This window comes from Phyllobates terribilis, unplaced genomic scaffold (assembly GCF_046119375.1).
Source record: "Phyllobates terribilis strain yellow unplaced genomic scaffold, ASM4611937v1 Scaffold_12__6_contigs__length_324123572, whole genome shotgun sequence".
NCBI classification, from domain to species: domain Eukaryota; kingdom Metazoa; phylum Chordata; class Amphibia; order Anura; family Dendrobatidae; genus Phyllobates; species Phyllobates terribilis.
Genome location: NW_027362772.1, coordinates 141,343,254 through 141,366,134, shown reverse-complemented (window position 1 = coordinate 141,366,134; position 22,881 = coordinate 141,343,254).

Below are 22,881 nucleotides of genomic sequence, written 5' to 3'. Positions count from 1 at the left end.
GGCCTGACACGATCATGTCACTGAGAAGATAATGGGAGCCAGTGCACTTTAGCATCCGCATGCTCTGTCAGAGATTGTTAAGTATATTCAAAATTGCATATCCTTTCCTATGCATTTCAGACTGGAACTCCATCCTTATCCCAGACAAATTTCAGCAGAATTTTTATTCCAACAAGATCCATTGGAAAAATAAACCAAAAGAGAGGGCGCTGCATGTGAAGAATGTCACTACTACACTGTGTGCAGAATTGTTAGGCAAGTTGTATTTTAGAGGATTATTTTTATTATTGATCAACAACTATGTTCTCAATCAACCCAAAAGACTCATAAATATCCAAGCTTAATATTTTTGGAAGTTGTAGTGGGGTTTTCTTTAGATTTGGCTATCTTAGGAGGATATCTGTTTGTGCAGGTAACTATTACTGTGCCGAATTATTAGGCAACTTAATAAAAAACAAATATAATCCCATCTCACTTGCTTATTTTCACCAGGTAAACCAATATCAGTGCACAAAATTTAGAAATAAACATTTTTGACATGTAAAAAAAAAAAAAAAAAAATTAGTGATCAATATAGCCACCTTTCTTTATGATGACACTCAACAGCCTTCCATCCATAGATTCTCTCAGTTGCTTGATCTGTTTTCGATCAACATTGTATGCAGCAGCCACCACAGCCTCCCAGACACTGTTCCGAGAAGTGTACTGTTTTCCCTCCCTGTAGAATTCACATTTTATGATGGACCACAGGTTCTCTATGGGGTTCAGATCAGGTGAACAAGGGGGCCATGTCATTATTTTTTCTTCTTTTAGACCTTTACTGGCCAGCCACGCTGTGGAGTAGTTGGATGCATGTGATGGAGCATTGTCCTGCATGAAAATCATGTTTTTCTTGAACGATACTGACTTCTTCCTGTACCACTGCTTGAAGAAGTTGTCTTCCAGAAACTGGCAGTAGGTCTGAGAGTTGAGCTTCACTCCATCCTCAACCTGAAAAGTTCCCACAAGTTCATCTTTGATGATACCAGCCCATACCAGTACCCCACCTCCACCTTGCTGGCATCTGAGTCGGAGTGAAGCTCTCTGCCCTTAACAGATCCAGCCTCTGGCCCATCCATCTGGCCCATCAAGAGTCACTCTCATTTTATCAGTCTATAAAACCTTTGAAAAATCAGTCTTAAGATATTTCTTGGCCCATTCTTGACATTTTATCTTATGTTTCTTGTTCAAAGGTGGTCGTTTTTCAGCCTTCCTTACCTTGGCCATGTCCCTGAGTATCACACACCTTGTGCTTTTTGATACTCCAGCAACGTTGCAGCTCTGACATATGGCAAAACTGGTGGCGAATGGCATCTTGGCAGCTTCACGCTTGATTTTCCTCAATTCATGGGCAGTTATTTTGCACCTTTTTTGGCCAACACGCTTCTTGCGACCCGGTTGGCTATTTGCCATGAAACGCTTGATTGTTCGGTGATCACGCTTCAAAAGTTTAGAAATTTCAAGACTGCTGCATCCCTCTGCAAGACATCTCACAATTTTGGACTTTTCAGAGTCCGTCAAATCTCTCTTCTGACCCATTTTGCCAAAGGAAAGTAAGTTGCCTAATAATTAAGCACACCTTTTATAGGGTGTTGATGTCATTAGTCAACACCCCTCCTCATTACAGAGATGCACATCACCAGATTTACTTAATTGGTAGTTGGCTCTCAAGCCTATGCAGCTTGGAGTAGGAGAACATGTATAAAAAGTATCATGTGATCAAAATACTCATTTGCCTAATAATTCGGCACACAGTGTAGTGATGAGCGAGCGTTCTCGTTTAACCCTTTCACCGAACATGCTCGGGTGATTTCCGAGTATCTTCGGCATGCTCATATATTATGCTGGAACCCCTGCGTCTACAAGATATGTGGTGGGATAGTCAACTCACCTCTGGTAGTTGTGCATGCCAGGCTTAACGCTGGTGCTAAGCGGTGAATGATGGCTGTCCTGGAGTGCTGCAGCACCTCCACCCGCTCCTAGCGTCCTTCTTAGGAGCCGTGATACAGTGAAAAATGTTGAAAGGTGGTCAGTGGAAATCCACAGAACGCCACGTTCTGAGTCAGGAACCACCCAGGTCAGATAAGAAAATATGATTTATTCAACACATAATGACACCTGATGAAGGGGACGGATCATCCCTGAAACACATTGTGTGTTGAATAAATCGACTTTTCTTATCTGACCGGTTTGGTTCCTGACTCAGAGCGTGGCGCCCTGTGGATTTCCACCACCCACTTTTCATCATTTTTCACATGATTTATTGGAAAACATCCTCAAATTTATCCAAAATTGTATATCCTTTCCTATGTGTTTCAGACTGTAACTCAGTCCTAAATCATGGATCATCTATGAATAAGGACAGAGTTGGAGTCTGAAGCGCGTAGGAAAAAGAATATACAATATTGGATTTACTTGAGGACGTCTTTCCTTCAATTCTTGCTTAACTAAAACTTACTATTTTTGTCAGGAACATAGCTGGAGTACTCTCTCTTGCACTAAACCAATGCCATAAATGGCAACGAGATGTTGTTGGTATTCCCCTTGGGACCCACACCTATCTTGAGACTATTGCCTTATCTTCTGCAGTCAGGAATAGAATGGTGGCACTGGTCACACATTTGTAGCTTCCATAATATATCACAAATGTCTGAGTTGGGATAACCTTTATTACTGGCCATATGCCAGTTGAAAAAAGCTCAGTAATAGGAGGCAGATAAAACAAGAAATTACAACTATACAGGGTGGGCAATTTATATGGATACACCTAAATTAAATGGGAATAGTTGGTAATATCAACTTCCTATTTGTGACACATTAGTATATGGGAGGGGGAAAACTTTTCCAGATGGGTGGTGACCATGGCGGCCATTTTGAAGTTGGCCATTTTGCATCCAACTTTATTTTTTTCAATGGGAAGAGGGTCATGTGACACATCAAACATACTGAGAATTTCATAAGAAAAACAATGTTGTGCTTGGTTTTAATGTAACTTTATTCTTTCATGAGTTTTTTACAAATTTATTACCACCCTCTTCTCTCACTCTTGACACACTGATAGCAACACCGCAGAAGAAATGCTAGCACAGGCTTCCAGTATCTGTTGTTTCAGATGCTGCACATCTCGTATCTTCACAGCATAGACAATTGCCTTCAGATGACCCCAAAGATAAAAGTCTAAGGGGGTCAGATCGGGAGATCTTGGTGGCCATTCAACTGGCCCATGATGACCAATCCACTTTCCAGGAAACTGTTCATGTAGGAATGCTTGGACCAGACACCCATAATGTGGTGGTGCACTATCTTGTTGGAAAAACTCAGGGAACGTGCCATCTTCAGAGAATAAAGAGGGCAACATATCATCATGTAGCAATTTCAGATAACCAGTGGCATTGAGGTTTCCATTGATGAAGAATGGTCCTACTATCTTTGTACCCCATATACCACACCATACCATCAAGATACGAGATGTGCAGCATCTGAAACAACAGATACTGGAAGCCTGTGCTAGCATTTCTTCTGCGGTGTTGCTATCAGTGTGTCAAGAGTGGGAGAAGAGGGCTGCATTGACAATCCAACACAATGGGCTGCACTTTGAACACATTTTATAAGTGGTCATAAACTTGTAAAAAACTCATGAAAGAATAAAGTTACGTTAAAACCAAGCACACTATAGTTTTACTTATGAAATTCTCAATAAGTTTGATGTGTCACATGACCCTCTTCCCATTGAAAAAAATAAAGTTTGATCCAAAATGGCCGACTTCAAAATGACCGCCATGGTCACCCCCCATCTGGAAAAGTTTTCCCCCTCCCATATATTAATGTGCCACAAACAGGAAGTTGATATCACCAACCATTCCCATTTAATTTAGGTGTATCCATATAAATGGCCCACCCTGTAGTTAGATACTTTGTTATTTTTTAAAAATGTCTCAAGCCATGGCGACTTGATAGATGAATGCTCTGTAGGTAGATCGATCTTATTCAAGCCTAGATAGGTCCACCAGGGTCTTCTCCGCCCTTATCTTCATATTATCAAGCTATCGGGTTGCTGGTCTTCCTCTTCACCTTGTTCCTTCTATTCTTCCAACCATGATGTCCTTCTCCAGTGATTGCTCTCTTCGTAAGATGTGCCCAAAGTAGGCAAGTCGTAGCATGTTGATCCTCGCTTCAAGTGACAAGTCTGTCTTGATTTACTGTACCAACTTTCTTTTCAGATACCAAAGGAAGATCAATCTTGAGCTAAGTTAATCTATATTACTCCTCTTTGTTTAAGACAATGCAAATGATCCTGTGAGTTGATAAATTTAACAAAAGAAATTATTCACCATTATTTAAACAAATGCTACAAATCGTTGGGGTTGGCTCCTTGTCCCACGTTCATTTATCTACTGTTATGCAACATATCTTGCGCAGTGCTGATAACCATATTTGACCTAAAACAAAAGAAAATCTGCTTGCCTGTCCTGTCTTTTTGTGACTTTCATACAATACAATACAATGGAATAAAGATTTGAGAAGCTTAATGATCAAGTCCTGAAGACGCTTTTGATCCTATTGTGTTGTAGGAGAATACTCACTGTCTCGCAGTGTCTAATATGACGACTGTCTTCCTGCTTTTAGGTGATTATTCCATTAAAGTGCTTATTCTATACACTCAAAGTCTGTGGCTGCTATGGAATCATTAGGAACAGAGCTTTCAACTGCTAGAGCATTGCATTAGATCCAATTATGAGATGCAGTGAAAATCATTATTTCAGCGTATGGAATATATTTTTTTTCTTAAGAGGCTCACAAAAACTTGAAGCCTGGATGGAATTGGATTATCAGCTTTTAGTAGCTTTCTACATATTACTGCTGAAAAGATGGTAACCTTTATAAACATCAGTATCTCTCAAAAATATTTCACTCTTTGTTGAGAAAATTCAATATTTTTTTCAAAAAGTGTTTTTTCTTTTTACACAAAAATAACAGAAAAGCATGTTATTTTTGTCTTCAACTGTCCCCAACAGGCTAAAACTGCTTTTGGTGCATGTACAAGTCTAAAATGTTCAGTGGGACATTTTTTTGTAGCCAGTTGCACTTTATTAGCATTCTGCCTGCTCTACACGTGCTGGAACATCCACTTTATCACTTCACTTTGCCTGCCCCAAAATGAAAGCCCGAATTTCTGTTATGACTGAGTATAGTTCAACAGAGAGGAGAGCAAGAGCATAGCTGAAGTCGCCTGAAAATACAATGAACATTTAAAGAGATTTAACAGGGTTTCTCTGATTGGCAGATTTCTATATACACTTTAAATTGACAAAAAGTTGCTAATCAGTGATGGTATGAGAGTGGTTCACAGAGCAGGAGGACTACAGTACATGGCACAAGACAACTAGCCCTTTATTGATAATCTGGTGCTGATAAAACACCGATTTTATTGAAAGTGCAACATGCAGACCAGCAAGTGACACATCACTGGAATCAGGGTCTATGTCTTTCCATTTTGCTGCTCACAGCAGCATTTGTTATCTAACAGATTCCCTTTGAGGAAAAATTGATATTGGGCTAGAGATGAGCAAATAAATTTGAGTGGAGTGGAATTCTGCACATATTTTACAAAAATCCTCAAATGTGTATTTTTTGCAATTTCCGTCCACGCAAAATCAGAAAACTGGCGGTTTATGGTTTCCATTTTTCTGAACTGTAATAGGTCATCAAAATATAAAAAAAAACAACCTTATACTCACTTTTCTGGCCCTTCTGCTCCTGAGCACTACCCATTCGGTCCTCGTTGCGTCTCCGGATCACTTTTGGCTACTCAGAAATTTCCTGGTCTTGCTCGCTAGGCCGAAACATATAGGTTTTCTAGGCTTGAGAGGGTTCTGTGAATGTGCCTGCAAAGGCCAGAACCTTTACTGGTGCATGCGCGGAATCCTCCAGGGCCTGGCAAACCCGGAAATCTCGACCTAGCAAGCAAATAGACCGGAATCAGGCCAAGGAACAAGGGAATCACAGACAGGGAAAAGAAGACCCAGTGTACAGTCCGGCCTCTGTGCACCAACATCTAAATAGCAGAAAACTTCAAATGATGGTTAAAGAAGAACAAAAAAAGCATATTTCTTCACCAAAGGTATCAATGTAATCAGTATTACAGTGCCATAACAGCCATGTCTTTACGTTACATCTCAAAATTGTGCTGCCATATTCTCTTTAAACAATAAAAAGGTCCGCACAGTTTGATGTCCCCCACAGCTTTCAATATATTATGATAGCCCTTACAGCTCCCTACACATAGTACTATTCCCCCACAGCTTTCTATATATGGTATCATGTCCCAAAGCTCCCTATATATAGCACGATGTCTCCAAAGCTCCCTATTTACAGTATGATGTCGTAACAGATTTCTATATACAGTATTATGGCCCCACAGCTCCCTATAAAAAGTATGAAATCCCCACAGCACTTTACATACAACATAATGTTCCTAAAAATCCATATGTACAGTATAGTTGCCTCCATAGCTCCTTATGTACAGTATGTATCAACAGATCCTTATATACAGTATGATGGCCCCACAGCTCTCTATATACAGTATGATGTATCCACAGATACCTATATACAGTATGATGACCCACAGCTCTATATAAAAAGTATGATGTGCCCATAGCTCTTTATATACAACATGATGCTCCTAAAATTCCATATGAACAGTATGATTGCCTCCCCAGCACCCTATTTGCAGCTGTCTACATATGGTATGATGTCCCAAAGCTCCCTATATATAGCACGATGTCTCCACAGCTCCCTATGTACAGTATGATGTTGTCACAGATTTCTATAACCAGTATTATGGCCCCACAGATTCCTATAAAAAGTTTGAAATCCCCATAGCTCTTTCCATACAACATGATGCTCCTAAAATTCCATATGAACAGTATGATTGCCTCCACAACTGCTTATTTACAGTATGATGTATCCACAGTTCCTTATATACAGTATGATGGCCCCACAGTCTACTATACACAGTATGATGGCCCCACAGCTCCTCGAATACAGTATGATAGCCCTTACGACTCCCTATATACAATATAATGCCCCCAAAGCTCCCTATACACAGTATGATGTCTTCAAAGCCCTTTATGCACATTATGATAACTTCACAGCCCACTATAAACAATATGAAGCCCTCACATCTCTCTCTATATAGTATGATGCTCATAGCTCCCTATTTACAGAATGAACAGCGGTTAGCACTGCAGCCTTGCAGCATTGGGGTCCTTGGTTCGAATCCCACCAAGGACAACATCTGCAAGGAGTTTGTATGTTCTACTCGTGTTTGTGTGGGTTTCCTCAGGGTTCTCTGGTTTCCTTCCTCACTCCAAAGGCATACTGATAGGGAATCCAGATTGTGAGCCCCAATAAGGACAGTGCCCATAATGTCTGTAAAGCGCTGTGGAATTAATGGCGCTATATAAGTGAGTAAAATAACTAAATAAATTAAAAAAAAATGATGCCACTTACAGCTCCCTTTACAAAGTATGATGACTCAACAGCTCCCCATATACATTATGATGGCCCCTTAAGTTCCCTATGTACAGCATGATGGCCCCTATAGCTCCCCCACTGAAGGTACCAAACTATGGATGATAACCGTATGCACCGAAGAACGGTGACCTGCCAGTGGATTCTTGACGATGATTATTAATGGCAAATTCTGCCAGCGGTAAGTAGGATGCCCAATCCTCCTGATTTTTGGAGACGAAACAGCTGAGGTATGTCTCCAAGTTCTGATTGAGTCGCTCAGTCTGACCATTCGACTGAGGGTGGAAGGCAGAGGAAAAGGACAGCTATAGCCCCAGTCGAGAATAGAATGCCTTCCAGAACTTGGAAACAAACTGGGTCCCCCGATCAGACACCACATCAGAGGGAACCCCGTGAAGCTTCATAATCTCATTCATGAACACCTGAGCAAGTGTCTTGGCATTGGGAAGTGCAGGTAATGCGACAAAATAAACCATTTTACTGAACCTATTGACTACCAGCATTTGCCTGCAGAAACTGGTAGGTCAGTAATAAAATCCATGGACAAGTGTGTCCATGGTCTACTAGGGATAGGTAGCGGAACAAGAGTCCCTGACGGACGGGTTTGCGAAACCTTAGAACGCGCGCAAATACTACAAGCAGCTACATGTTCAATAACATCCCGATGCAACCCTGGCCACCAAGAACGACGAGAGCAGGTCCGCGGTTGCCTTACCACCTGTATGCCCAGCAAGCACAGAGTTATGATGTTCCTTGATCATATGGTACAAATAACTTTCCTGAAGGGCAGGAGGCAGGGGCGTCCCTCTGAGCCTCCAACAACTCACCCTCCAGTTCAGAATAAAGAGCTGAAATGACTACCCCTTTCTGTAATATCGGAGCAGGGTTCTCATGGTCACCACCACCAGGGAAGCTCCGGGACAAAGCATCAGCCTTGACATTTTTGACCCCTGGATGAAAAGTGACAACAAAATTGAACCTAGTAAAAAACAGGGACCATCTAGCTTGCCTAGGGTTGAGACGTTTAGCTGACTGGAGATATGACAGGTTCTTATGGTCAGTAAAAACAGTAATAGGAGGAACAGCCCCCTCCAACCATTGTCACCATTCCTCGAACGCCAATTTGATCGCCAAAAGTTCTCTATTACCCACGTCATAATTTCTCTCAGCCTAAGACAATTTTTTAGAAAAGAACGCCATTTTCCAGGGGACAAACCCTGAGACAACACAGCCCCAACATCCGAAGCATCGACCTCCACAAAAAAGGGTTGAGAAACATCAGGTTGACTGCGTATAGGTGCAGTGGAAAAATGATTCTTTAAGGAAGAAAAAGCCTGGAGGGAAGCATTCAACCATTTGGAAAAATCAGACACTTTCTTAGTAATGTCAGTAAGGGATTTCACAATAACAGAGTAATTTTGGATGAATTTCCAGTAAAAATTAGTAAAGCCCAGAAAACGTTGTAGGGCCTTCAGGTTCTCGGGACGTTCCGAGTCAAGGACTGCAAGGATCTTCTCCGGATCAATCTGAAAACCTGAAGATGACAAAAAGTACCCCAAAAACTGCACCTTCTGAACAGCGAAAACACATTTTTCTAGTTTTGCATAAAGTTTGTTATCCCTTAATATCTGTAGCACCTGCTTAACATGCCCCCGATAAGTCTCAAAATCAGGTGAATAAACCAAACTATCGTCCAGATAGACCACTATAAACCTCCCCACCAAATGATGGAAAATATCATTTATGAAATGCTGGAATACCACAGGTGCATTGGTCAAACCAAAAGGCATAACCAGATTCTCAAAATGTCCTTCCGGGGTATTGAATGCTGTCTTCCATTTGTCCCCTTCTCTGATTCTAACCAGATTGTAGGCTCCCCTAAAATCCAACTTGGAGAATACCTTAGCTCCCACAACCTGGCTGAACAAATCATGAATCAGAGGAAGAGGGTATTGGTCACGGATGGCAATTTGATTTAATTCCCAGAAATCTAATCAGGGACTTAGACAGTCATCTTTTTTCTTCACAAAGAAGAACCCTGCCGCCAAGGGCGAAGATGAGGTTCTGATATGTCCTTCTCCAGACTTTCCGCAATGAAATCCTTCATGGCTTGTCCCTCAGGGCCAGAAAGATTATACAGTCTGGACTTCAGTAGTTTAGCTCCGGGAGTCAGGTTAATAGGACTGTCATAAGCACGATGAGGAGGCAAATCCTGACACCACTTCTCAAAAAAAGCATCCTCAAAACTAGCCAGAAAAGAAGGTGATATTTCCGTAGAGACAGCAGCAATGTAAACATTCAGACATTTCTAATGGCAGTAATCTCCCCATTCAACAATCTACCCGGTTTGCCAATCCACCAACGGATTATGTTTAACAAGCCAAGGGATACCCAAAGCAATCGGAGTAGGAAGATTGTCCAGAACATAGCAAGGGATGATTTCACAATGAACTGACCCCACCCTCAGTTTTACATTATGTACAATCTGAGTAAATGCTTTCTGTGCAAGTGGCGCTGAGTCAATGGCAAAGATGGGAATAGATTCAGCTAAAGTACAGCTAGCAAGACCATGAGCTTTCACAAACTCAGCATCAACCATGCTGACCCCGGCTCCACTGTCAACAAACACAGAATTTTTTTCAGTTTTGCTCTCTAGCACCACCTCTGCTGCCAGGACAAAGCGGGAACTGCAGTTTGGCCACAAATGTGCCCCTTGTTTATCCAACTCCAGACTACCAAGAGTTAATAGAGTCTCCTTTTGTTTAGGAATTGAAGGACAGGCCCAACAAAGTGTCCCTTTTTCCCATGCAAAAAAACATACGCCTTTTTTCTTGCGAATCTCTGGTTAGATGTATGATGTACATCTCCTAAATGCATGGGTTCCTCCACCTCCCCCAATACTAGTTCACCCCCTGACTGCTCCCCTGGCAAAGGTAAACAACCCAAAGCCCCGGAGAAGGTGGTCGCACACGTCTATCCCGAAGGCGCCAGACTTATGGCCAAAGACATGGAAGCCTCCAAGGACTGAGGGGTTTCATATACAGCCATGGCATATTTCAAACTTTCAGCAAGCCCCTCACAAAATTTACTTCTAAGGACTGAGTCATTCCATTTGGAATCCGTTGCCCATCTACGGAATTCCGAGCTGTACGTTTCCAATGACCGAATCCCATGCTGAAGGCAACGTAGCCTAGACTCAGCCAAAGCGACTCGGTCAGGGTCATCATAGATGAGGGCCAGAGCTCCAAAAAAACCCTTGACAGATTGGAGACAAACCGAGTCCTGCGGTAACGATAACGCCCATGACTGAGGATCGCCCTGCAATAGAGAGATCACAATACCAACCCGTTGCTCCTCATTACCGGAGGAGTAGGGACGAAGTTTGAAATACAATTTGCATGCCTCCTTAGATACAAAAAACGGGTTATTCCCCTACAGAGACTGACAGAAGAACTGCTCTGCAAGCTCTGCAACTGATCCCATACCAAGGGAGAAAGGAAAAAAAAAGGTGCACGCCCAAAAACACACAAAGAAAAAAAAAATGGCCGATTATAATGTCACGCCAGGTGTAAGTGAAACACAGAGGGAAAAGAGAGAGGGAGCCCAAACACTTGAGAAAGGGGGAAGTGGAGACCTCCTAGTCTGGTCTAGCGTCATCCTGTCTCAACTAACGTCCCTATATAGCCTCCTCAGTTATCGTCTATTGCGTGCCTCACCCTACTTTCCCTGGAGTATGGCTATGGCTAGGGATGGAAGGAGATGAGCACTAGTCATCCTCCATTAAAACTCTAAAGACAACAAGGGTAGACAAAACTAGGGAAAATGGCTTTGCTTTAGATGAACTCCAAATGTGCACATGTTCTCAAGCTCCAGAGAGAATGAGGTACTGCTCCTGCTAAGCATCACAAGTAGAAATGAATATAACTGGTGACGCCCTCTCAGACACACTAGGTATATATACACCCACGTCAGAGAGCAAATTAGCTAGAGAGAGATAGTCGCTCGGTCCTAAAGACAACCTCCTTTCTAAACACCTGTCTGCAATGCGAAGATCTCCTGCAACCCACTGCAGGGCCACTGTCTGTCACCTCTGACACACCTCTGACAGCTTAGCCCCCTCATCCCCAATCCTGGTATGCATGGCACCCCTGTTCCCTAATGCTGGTATGCATGTCACCCCTGATCCCCATCCTGGTACACATGGAATCCCGATCCCCATCCTGGTACGCATGGTGCCCCTGATCCCCATCCTGGTATGCATGGTGCCCCTGATCCCCATCCTGGTATGCATGGCACCCCTAATACCCATTCTGTTATGCATGGTGCCCCTGATCCACATCCTGGTATGCATGGCACCCCTGAACCCCATCCTGGTATGCATGGTACCCCAGAACCCCATCCTGGTATGTATGGCACCCTTGATCCCCATCCTGATATGCATGGCACCCCTTATCCCTATCATCATATGCATGGCACCCCTCATCCTAATCCTGGTATGCATGGCACCCCATCCCTCCTCCTGGTATGTATGGCACCCCTCATCCCAATCCTGGTATGCATGGCACCCCTCATCCTGGTATTCAAGGGATCCCTCAGCCCCAATCCAGGTATGTATGGCCCCCTCATCCCCCAATCCTGGTATGCATGGCACCCCATCCCTCATCCTGGTATGTATGGCACCCCTCATCCCTATTCTGGTATGCATGATACCCCCTCATCCCTATTCTGGTATGCATGGTACCCCTCATCCCTATCCTGGTAAGTATAGCCCCCTTATCCCTATCCTGGTATGCATGGTACCCCTCATCCCTATCCTGGTATGCATGGCACCCCTCATTGCTATCCCGGTATGCATGGCACCCCTCATCGCTATCCCGGTATGCATGGTACCCCTCATTCGTATCCTGGAATGCACGGTACTCCTCATCCCTATCCTGGCATGCATGGTACCCCATCCCTCATCCCTTGTATGCATGGCACCCCTCTTCCCTATTCTGGTATGCATGGTACCCCCTCATCCCTATCCTGGTATGCATGGTACCCCTCATCCCTATCCTGGTATGCCTGGTACCCCTCATCCCTATCCTGGTATGCATGGTACCCCTCATCCCCCAATCCTGGTATGCATGGTACCCCCTCATCTCTATCCTGGTATGCATGGTACCCCATCCATCATCCCTTGTATATATGGCACCCCTCATCCCTATTCTGGTATGCATGGTACCCCTCATCCCTATCCTGGTATGTAGGGTACACCTTATCCCTAACCCTTGTATGCATGGTACCCCTCATCTCTATCCTGGTATGCATGGATGCATGGTACCCCTCATCCCTATCCTGGTATGCATGGTACCTAGTGTTGAGCCACCCCCGTAGTGTTCGAGTTCGGTTCGGTTCGTCGAACACCCGTGTGTTCGCCGAACTGTTCGTCGAACTGTTCGTCGAACAACTTCGAACACCGTTAAAACCAATGGCAGGCAAACAAAAACACATAGAAACACATAGAAAACACCTTCAAAGGTGTCCAAAAGCTGACAAACTGCTCAGAAGACATAACTAACACATGGAAAAGTGACAAGTACATATAGTCATGCGAAAAGAAAAGAGGTGGAGGAGTAAAAGGAGGGGGAGACACAGATATAGACATGTCATGCCCTTCTAAAATCCAAAAAGTGAGAAGCCGAGACGGCGAGTCCGCTCCTGCCCGTGCCACCTCCGTGTCGCCGGGTTTGTGCCAGAGCCGCGGTGAACCCTGACGGCCAGCCCCCCTCTCCCAATACTGGTGCCTGTCCGCTGGTGGGTCGAGAGAGCCCCCCAGTGGTGGAGGCAGCTCTAAGCTTTTTAATTTAAATTGTCCCTCTAATTTGAATGAATACACTTTAAATCCATTTACAAGGATCTATTGGAGGGCAAGTCTCATGCCAGCAGCCGCGTAATTCCAGCTCCAGTAGCGTCCACTAAAGCTGCTGCAGTTAAAAAGCTTTTATAAGGATCGAGCTCGGCTGTCCACCGCAAGGCATCCTAGTGCCAGTCCCAGCCCCTATGCCTTGGGGTGCCTCCTGATGCTCTTCACTAAGTATCCCGTGGTCCCAAAGCATTTCCTTTGAAAAAATTAAGTGTCCAAACTACAGGTGGTGTAGCTTGCTTAACAGCCGGGATAATCCGCTGACTAGCAGACACTGCTACTAGGCACAAAGTATTTTCTGGGCTAGATGCAGTTAAAAATTTGTAAGTAGATACTCTCGTTGGATGCTGAGAAAGCATTCCATAGAGTCTCCTGGCACGCCATATATGATTCTCTTAAAAAGCTCGGGGTAGGGGTCTAGGGGACCCTTTTATAGCCAAAATCACGGCCCTGTATCACAATACGTCACCTAGGCTGAAGATAAATGGAACTGTAGCACCGAGGGCTCGGTTGCTACAGACGTATTGCACCTCACCCAGAGGTGTGATATCTCACTCTCAGATAAGGATGGAGTGTGGATCAGGACCCGACACCTGCATGCATTACACCACATTGCCATGGGGCAGGGCGACCAATATGCCCCTGAGATGGGCACGACAGTCCCTGTCCCTGGCTGGAGTGGGGGGAGGGAACACTGAGGAAGGGGAACCCTGCAGTGCAGGAGCAGGGAGGAAGCAGTTCCTGGGTGCATTGAGAAGGGAGTATAAAAGGTGGGCACCATCTTAGTTCAGTGCAGAGAAGTCTGAGCAGAAGTGGCAGGGAGCAGGGGCTCTGCATGAGCTCTGCTCCGGAGGCGGGCCTAGTAACAGAGGCCCAGGCCTGCAAGAGGGAGAAGGAAGGAAGAGGAGCGGAGAAGGCTCCAGGAACGAGGAATGAAGGGATCCCAGGGGTGCGGACGGGCGAGTCGCCACCGCACGCCCGAATCCACCTGCGTGGAGGGGTCAGGCCAAAGGGGGCGACCGGTCCCCGAACTAGTGGAGGCAGGAAACGACCCTCAGCTAGAAACCGGAGGCTCTGACATTTTATGTGGCGCAGCCCCTTGCTCCACCCGCTAGGAAGGCACCACATAGGGTCAGGGAAACTGGCGCCAAGTTTACCAAGAGGAGGCCCGAGGCAGCCGGACAGAAGTGTTGGTAAGAATGGCCAGACAAAGGACACACAAAGGGGGTCCTGTGAAGCGCTCCAAAGTTATCTGGGAGTTGTCTGAGCCCCTCACCTGGTGAGCACAGTACGACGTGGGCAGCCGTTACCTGCAGACGTGGTCTGGATAATAAGAACTGTGAGTAAAGGCCCTGAACTGCATCACTGACTCCGTGTCGTTACTGCTGCTGCCCTGCACCATCACCCCCATCCTCCGCATACACTGCCCTGAGGCTATACTCCTCCCGTGGGGAGTTATGCTACGCTCTGCTGCACCCACAACACCAGCCTTAGCGGTCTGCCCTGTAGCGGCGGTTCACTCTGACCGCAATCCATGGGTGGCGTAGTCGGACATTTAAACATCAAAACCACATAAATAGTTCCGCCACTGGTTTGACCGCCCTGAGCCACGGAACCGGATCGCCGCCACGAAGACTACAACCACCAGCATCCACCAAAAAGGGTCCGGCTCCGGGTGTCCCAAGGCCCAGGGGGCGCGTCAGAACATTTTCATCACCTTTCACAATCACCAATGGGACAAGGCAGGGATGTTCTCTGTCCCCTCTCTTATACATCCTAGTGACGGAGCACCTGCTCTCATCAATTCGCCATAACCCCAATATTAGGTGGATTGAGGTGGGAGGCACCGAGTACAAGTGCTCTCTATTTGCTGATGATGTCCTAGTATATATCACTCAATCACATATATCCATCCATGCTGTTATGGCTGAAATAGATCACTTTGTTACATGGTCAAATTTTAAAATCAATGCAGCGAAGTCTGAGGCCCTCGATGTCTCCCTCCCCAAATCCATATAGGATTCCATCCAGTCCAACTTTCCCTTTGCCTGGCCCTCACAGGGTATCAAATACTTAGGAATTCCTATTCATAGAGACCTCTCCCATCTATGTTATCTTAATTTTGGGCCCTTTATTGAACAACTCCATACAGACCACGGTTGGCAAGTTAGAACTGTAAGATTCACTACGTGAACCACTGGTGTTTTGTGGAAAAGCACATGTACACTGTGTTCCAAATTATTATGCAAAAAGTGTTTAGGAGTGATAAGGGAAGAATTTGTTTGTTTGTCAGTTAAACTCATTGATGGTGATGTGTGTCAGGGCTCTTTATATCACTGTATGCAATTGCAGACACCAGTGCTAATTAGTTTGTCAGGTGTGTCCAATGAAAGGCAAGACTACTTAAGAAGGCTCTCTCACATTATTCAGCAGCCTACATTTTCTGCCAAAATGGGAAAGAAAAAGGATGTGTCGGCTGCTGAGAAGCAACAAATTGTGGAGTGTTTAGGTCAAGGCATGACTACAATCAACATTGTGCGATGATCAGGATGAAGTGTCTTGGCAATCAAGAAGTATGTAGCTGATTCACAGTACACACGTGTGCGTGCTGATAAGGGCAAATTGAGGACTCTTTCCTACAGGCAATTACGTCAGGTTGAAAGAGCAGCGGCAAAAAAGCCTTGTCATAGCAGCAGACAAGTTTTTGAAGCTGCTTGTGCCTCCAACGTCCCCCGAACAACAAGATGCAGGGTCCTTCAGAGGTTTGCAGCTGTGCATACGCCATCCTGTCGACCTCCTCTATCCACTTCACACAAGCAGAAACGGCTCCAGTGGGCCAAACATTACATGAAGACTGATTTCAAAACTGTTTTGTTCACGGATGAGTGCCGTGCAGCGCTCGATGGTCCAGATGGATGGAGTGGAGGATGGCTGGTTGATGGACACCCCACGCAAACACGGCTACAGCGCCAACAAGGAGGAGGTGGAGTAATGTTTTGGGCTGGAATCATGGGGAGAGAGATTGTCGGCCCCTTTAGGATCCCTGAAGGCGCTAAAGATGAACTCCATAATGTATGTGGATTTTCTGAAACAGCACTTCCTGCCATGGTTCAAGAAGAAGAACCGTGTATTTCACAGCAAGATCATTTTTCTGCATGATAATGCACCATCTCATGCTGCACATAAAACATCTGCATCTCTGGCTGATATGGGCATAAAAGGGGACAAACTTATGGTGTGACCCCCATGCTCCCCTGACCTCTACCCCATTCAGAACCTTTGGAGCATCATTAAAAGGAGTGTCTATGATGGCGGGAGGCAGTTCACATCTAAGCAACAGCTCTGGGAGGGTATTCTGTCCTCATGCAAAACAATTGAAGCAGAAACCATCCAAAACCTGACAAATTCAATGGACGAGAGAGTTCAGAAGCTCCTTTCGAACAAGGGGTCCTATGTGAAAATGTAACATCACCTAGAATAAAGTTTTGAGTTGAAAACTGTTTGATTTCAGTTTCTAACAACCTGCTAATGCTTATAATTTCAAAAATGACCATTTTTTTGGTCTTTATTAAAATGAAAAGGTTGATCGAAAAGTTTGGGGGATCTAAGAGTGTGGCAACCCAGTAGTCATGATTACTTCGAATTCTGACAATATGAGGGTCATGCTGCAGGTAGTGCAGCAAGAAGGCACTTATGTGTCTTGCGCATCTCGGAGCCCCAAAATTATTTTCCGGGCTAGATGCAGCTAAAAATTATTTTTAATTTTAAATCTGGTGGAGCTTATTATAGATGGCCTAATAGGATCAGTGCTGCACACTGCTACAAAGCCCAAATTAATTTCCAGTCAAGATACAGATAAACATGATTAGTAATTTAAAAGCTTAAAACGGTTGGTAGGGTGATTTTAAACAATCATCAAGCTTTTACTCTCCCCAGGATGACACAGGGGTAGAAAAGTCGTTTCGGATCCATGATTTGTTCATCTTTATGAACGTGAGTCTGTCTACATTATCAGTGGAGAGCCGCGTGCGCTTATCTGTCAGCACACCACCAGCAGCGCTGAACACACGTTCAGACAGAACGCTGGCTGCGGGGCATGACAAGATCTCCAAGGCGTAAGTGGCTAGCTCCGGCCATTTATCCAGATTGGAAGCCCAAAAAGAGCAAGGGTCCAGTGACACAGTCGTGGCTTCAATGTTTACTTGGAGATACTCCTGTACCATCGTCTCTAGGCGTTGACTATGTGTCAGACTTCTTGTCTCCTGTGGCCTTGCAAAGGATGGGCTAAAAAAGTGGTGAAATGATTCCGCAAAATTAATGTTACCACCAGATACTGTGGTTCTGTTACGGTTTGAGTGCTGAACACTTGACGGTCCCACGGTTGGCAAGTTGGAACTGTGAGATTCACTACGTGCACCACTGGTATTTTGTGGAAAAGCACATGTAAGATTCTGCAACAGTCTCTGCTGATACTCCTGCATGCGTGCATCCCTTTCTATGGCAGGAATAATTTCTGCAAATTTACTTTTGTACCGGGGATCTAACAGTGTGGCAACCCAGTAGTCAGGATTATTTCTAATTCTCACAATTCGAGGGTCATGTTGCAGGTAGTGCAGCAAGAAGGCACTCATGTGTGTTGCGCATCCAGGAGCACCAAGTCCCTGTTGTGTTGGTGGCGAGGTAACAATCATGCTTCCTTCCTCTGTCCTCTCCCCCCAACCTTGCACAACAGAAATGTGATCAAGGTCTCCCTCATCTGATGAGTCTTCCATCAGTTCGTCCTCCACTTCTTCCTGGGCTCCTGCACCTTCCTCACTAGTTTGGCTGCTACCATGCGCCCTGGTAAAACCATCTCCCCCACCCTCACATGCCTGCCGCCTTGGTGCTGCCGACCGTCTGGACCTTGCAGATGTTAGCCCTTCCGCATACAACTCCTCCTCCTCTACTTCCTCCACCTCCTCTTGTGCCACCACCTGACTCCGAATTCTGTTTAACATGTGCTCCAGCATGTAAATCACCGGAATAGTCATGCTGATAATGGCATCGTCAGCACTAAACATCTTCGTCGCCATTTCAAAACTGTGCAGAAGGGTGCATAGGTCCCTGATCTGAGACCACTCCTCCAGCGTGATTTGCCCCACCTCTGAATCTCGTTGGCCCAGGCTATACGTCAGAACGTATTGCACCAGGGCTTGTCGGTGCTGCCACAGTCGCTGCAACATGTGCAGAGTTGAATTCCACCGGGTAGGCACATCGCATTTTAGCCGGTGAAGTGGCAGGCCCAACGACTTCTGTAGAGATGTAAGTCACTGAGCTGCGGGATGCGAACGGCGGAAGTGAGCACACAGCGACCGTGCCCTCTGCAGAAGGCCATCTAGTCTGGGATAGTGGGCTAAAAATTGCTGGACAACCAGGTTCAACACGTGAGCCATACAAGGCACGTGTGTGACATTGCCCCGGCGAAGGGCCGCACCCAGGTTTGCAGCATTGTCGCACACGGCCTTCCCTGGTTTCAGGTCCAGTGGAGACAACCATTCATGAAATTGGTTCTCCAGAGCTGACCACAACTCCTCAGCTGTGTGACTCACATTTCCCAGACATTTCAATGTAAAAACCGCCTGATGACGTTGAGCCCTACTGCCAGCATAGTAAGGAGGTGTGCAGGATCCCTTCTGCGCAGTTAGAAAGCTTGTGGCATGACCAGACAGGCTTTGGGTGCAGGTGGAAGACCGAGAGGAGGTTGAGGAGGCAGAAGCAGTGGAGGAAAAATGACATAAAGAGGATTGACGCACAACTCGTGGGGACGGCAAGACTTGGACAGCAGCCCCTTGTCCTGCTGTCACCATAGTTACCCAGTGCCCAGTCAGCGACATGTAACGCCCCTGTCCATGCCTACTCGTCCAAGTGTCTGTGGTGAAATGCACCCTGTCACACACAGAGTTTCTCAAAGAAGCGGTGATGTTGTGTGCGACATGCTGGTGGAGCGCAGGCACACCTTTCTTTGAGAAGTAGTGCCGACTGGGCATCTGGTACTGGGGCACTGCGACGGACATAAGGTCTCGAAAATCCTCTGTGTCCACCAGGCGGAAAGGCAGCATTTCTGTAGCCAAGAGCTTGCAGATGGTGAAATTCAACCTCTTAGCTTTCTCATGGCTAGGAGGAAATGGTCTTTTACTTGTCCACATCTGAGGGACCGAGGGCTGGCTATTGTGCTTAGACGGGGTTGATAAGGGTGTCCCCGGCAAACTGCCGGTCTGTGAGGAAGATGCAGGCGGACATGTTAGGTTGCCTTGATCCAAAGGTGGTGCTATCGATGTCGGACAGCACTCAAGACCAGCTGGTGTTACCACCTCCAAAGAAAATGATGACCTGCCAATCACGCTGGCTGTTGCGGGTAAAGAGGTGGCAGGTCTGCGCCCCAAAACAGGTGTGACTGCTGTCCCCCCAGTCACAGAGGATGAAGAGGCCGCAGATGCACAAGATATGGCAGACGGTGGTTGGCCCGGCCGGCTAGACCGCATTGTAGCACACTGAGCTTCCCACTGCAACTTATGCTTCATGTCCATGTGCCGGTTCATGCATGAAGTACTCAAACTATGTATTTTTTGGCCTCTACTTAGCTTTTGCTGACAAATGTTACAGATAACACGAGTTGGGTCATCTTTATCGATCTGAAAAAATGCCCAGGCTATGCAAGGCTTAGCACCCATGCGACCTGAAGAGCCACCACGACTTGTGGTGAGAGGCAGAGTTGTGTTTGAGGATGCAGTTGTTGACGTGCTTCCAGTACTACGTCTCTGTCCAGGAAGGCGCAACCTGACCTCGTCGTCACTAGCATCTTCCTCCACCTCCTCTGCTGACCTCATCTCTTGGCTGACTGTGGGTTGACAGTAAGTGGGATCTCTCGACCTCATCATCATCACCCTGTGCGTTATCACACCCGTCGTCCTCAGAGCCAACCTGTTCCTGCCCTGACAAAAAACTCAAGTTGTCGCTCCAATCAGGTATTTGAGTCTTATCATCGTCTTCCTCATTGTCTCCACCAACAGGAGTTACAGTTTGGGAATGAGGGTCTACATTATGGTCAGAACCTTCTGCGTCTGGTCCTGGATCCGACTCATAAAGATTCTGGGCATCAGTGCAGATCATTTCCTCGTCTGGATTCACAGAAGCGCTGGAGTCGACCTCTGATTCCCAGGCTATAGTATGAGTAAACAGCTCTGCAGACTCAACCATCTGTTCTACCTCATACTCAGACGGGCAGCTGGAGATTTGGGAGCTGTGAGGAAGCAAGTGCGATTTGGGTGACACCTTTGAGGACTGGAGTATTTGTGATGTTGAAGTTGATGTGGAGGAGAGCCCACTTAAAGGAGCACTTGATATCCGTTGAAGCACCTGCTGTTTTTGTGCCTCATCTGGAATTTGTAGCGATTGGCGTGGCCGTAAGAAAGGGATCTTATCACATTGTCCGCTAAAAGAAGTAGACATTTTAGTTTGGCTGGAAGATGGTCTTTCTTCTGCACCTACCCCACGGACACAACCTTTTTTCCCCTTCCCAACACGCCAATTCCCCTTTCCACCAGCAGCAGGCCTTTTTCCACTCATTTTGGTGGTTAACTAATTCACAACTCTGGAGTTGTTTGCACAAAAAAACAATGGATGGTAACCGAGCAGAGCTGAGTGGCCAAACTGTGGTATTAGGCCAAAACTATTGGCTGGGTTAGATGCAGAAAAAAATTATTTTAAATTTGCAACCTGATGGAGGTCAGTATAGATGGACTAATAGACCAAGTCCCACACACCGCTAGAAGCCCAAATATTTTTTCAGAGCTAGATGCAGAAATTTTTTTTATTCAATTTGCAACCTGATGGAGGTCAGTATAGATGGACTAATAGACCAAGTCCCACACACTGCTAGAAGCCCAAATATTTTTTCAGAGCTAGATGCAGAAAAAAATTATTTTTAATTTGCAACCTGATGGAGGTCAGTATAGATGGACTAATAGACCAAGTCCCACACACCGCTAGAAGCCCAAATATTTTTTTCAGAGCTAGATGCAGAAAAAAATTATTTTTAATTTGCAACCTGATGGAGGTCAGTATAGATGGACTAATAGACCAAGTCCCACACACCGCTAGAAGCCCAAATATTTTTTCAGAGCTAGATGCAGAAAAAAATTATATTCAATTTGCAACCTGCTGGAGGTCAGTATAGAAGGACTAATAGAACAAGTCCCACACACTGCTAGAAGCCCAAATATTTTTTCAGAGCTAAATGAAGAAAAAAATTATTTTTAATTTGCAACCTGATGGAGGTCAGTATAGATGGACTAATAGACCAAGTCCCACACACTGCTAGAAGCCCAAATATTTTTTCAGAGCTAGATGCAGAAAAAAATTATTTTTAATATGCAACCTGATGGAGGTCAGTATAGATGGACTAATAGACCAAGTCCCACACACTGCTAGAAGCCCAAATATTTTTTCAGAGCTAGATGCAGAAAAAAAATATTTTTAATTTGCAACCTGATGGAGGTCAGTATAGATGGACTAATAGACCAAGTCCCACACACCGCTAGAAGCCCAAATATTTTTTCAGAGCTAGATGCAGAAAAAAATTATATTCAATTTGCAACCTGCTGGACGTCAGTATAGAAGGACTAATAGAACAAGTCCCACACACTGCTAGAAGCCCAAATATTTTTTCAGAGCTAAATGAAGAAAAAAATTATTTTTAATTTGCAACCTGATGGAGGTCAGTATAGATGGACTAATAGACCAAGTCCCACACACTGCTAGAAGCCCAAATATTTTTTCAGAGCTAGATGCAGAAAAAAATTATTTTTAATTTGCAACCTGATGGAGGTCAGTATAGATGGACTAATAGACCAAGTCCCACACACCGCTAGAAGCCCAAATATTTTTTCAGAGCTAGATGCAGAAAAATTTTTTATTCAATTTGCAACCTGATGGAGGTCAGTATAGATGGACTAATAGACCAAGTCCCACACACTGCTAGAAGCCCAAATATTTTTTCAGAGCTAGATGCAGAAAAAAATTATTTTTAATTTGCAACCTGATGGAGGTCAGTATAGATGGACTAATAGACCAAGTCCCACTCACTGCTAGAAGCCCAAATATTTTTTCAGAGCTAGATGCAGAAAAAAATTATTTTTAATTTGCAACCTGATGGAGGTCAGTATAGATGGACTAATAGAACAAGTCCCACACGCTGCTAGAAGCTCAAATATTTTTTCAGAGATAAATGAAGAAAAAAATTATTTTTAATTTGCAACCTGATGGAGGTCAGTATAGATGGACTAATAGACCAAGTCCCACACACTGCTAGAAGCCCAAATATTTTTTCAGAGCTAGATGCAGAAAAAAATTATTTTTAATTTGCA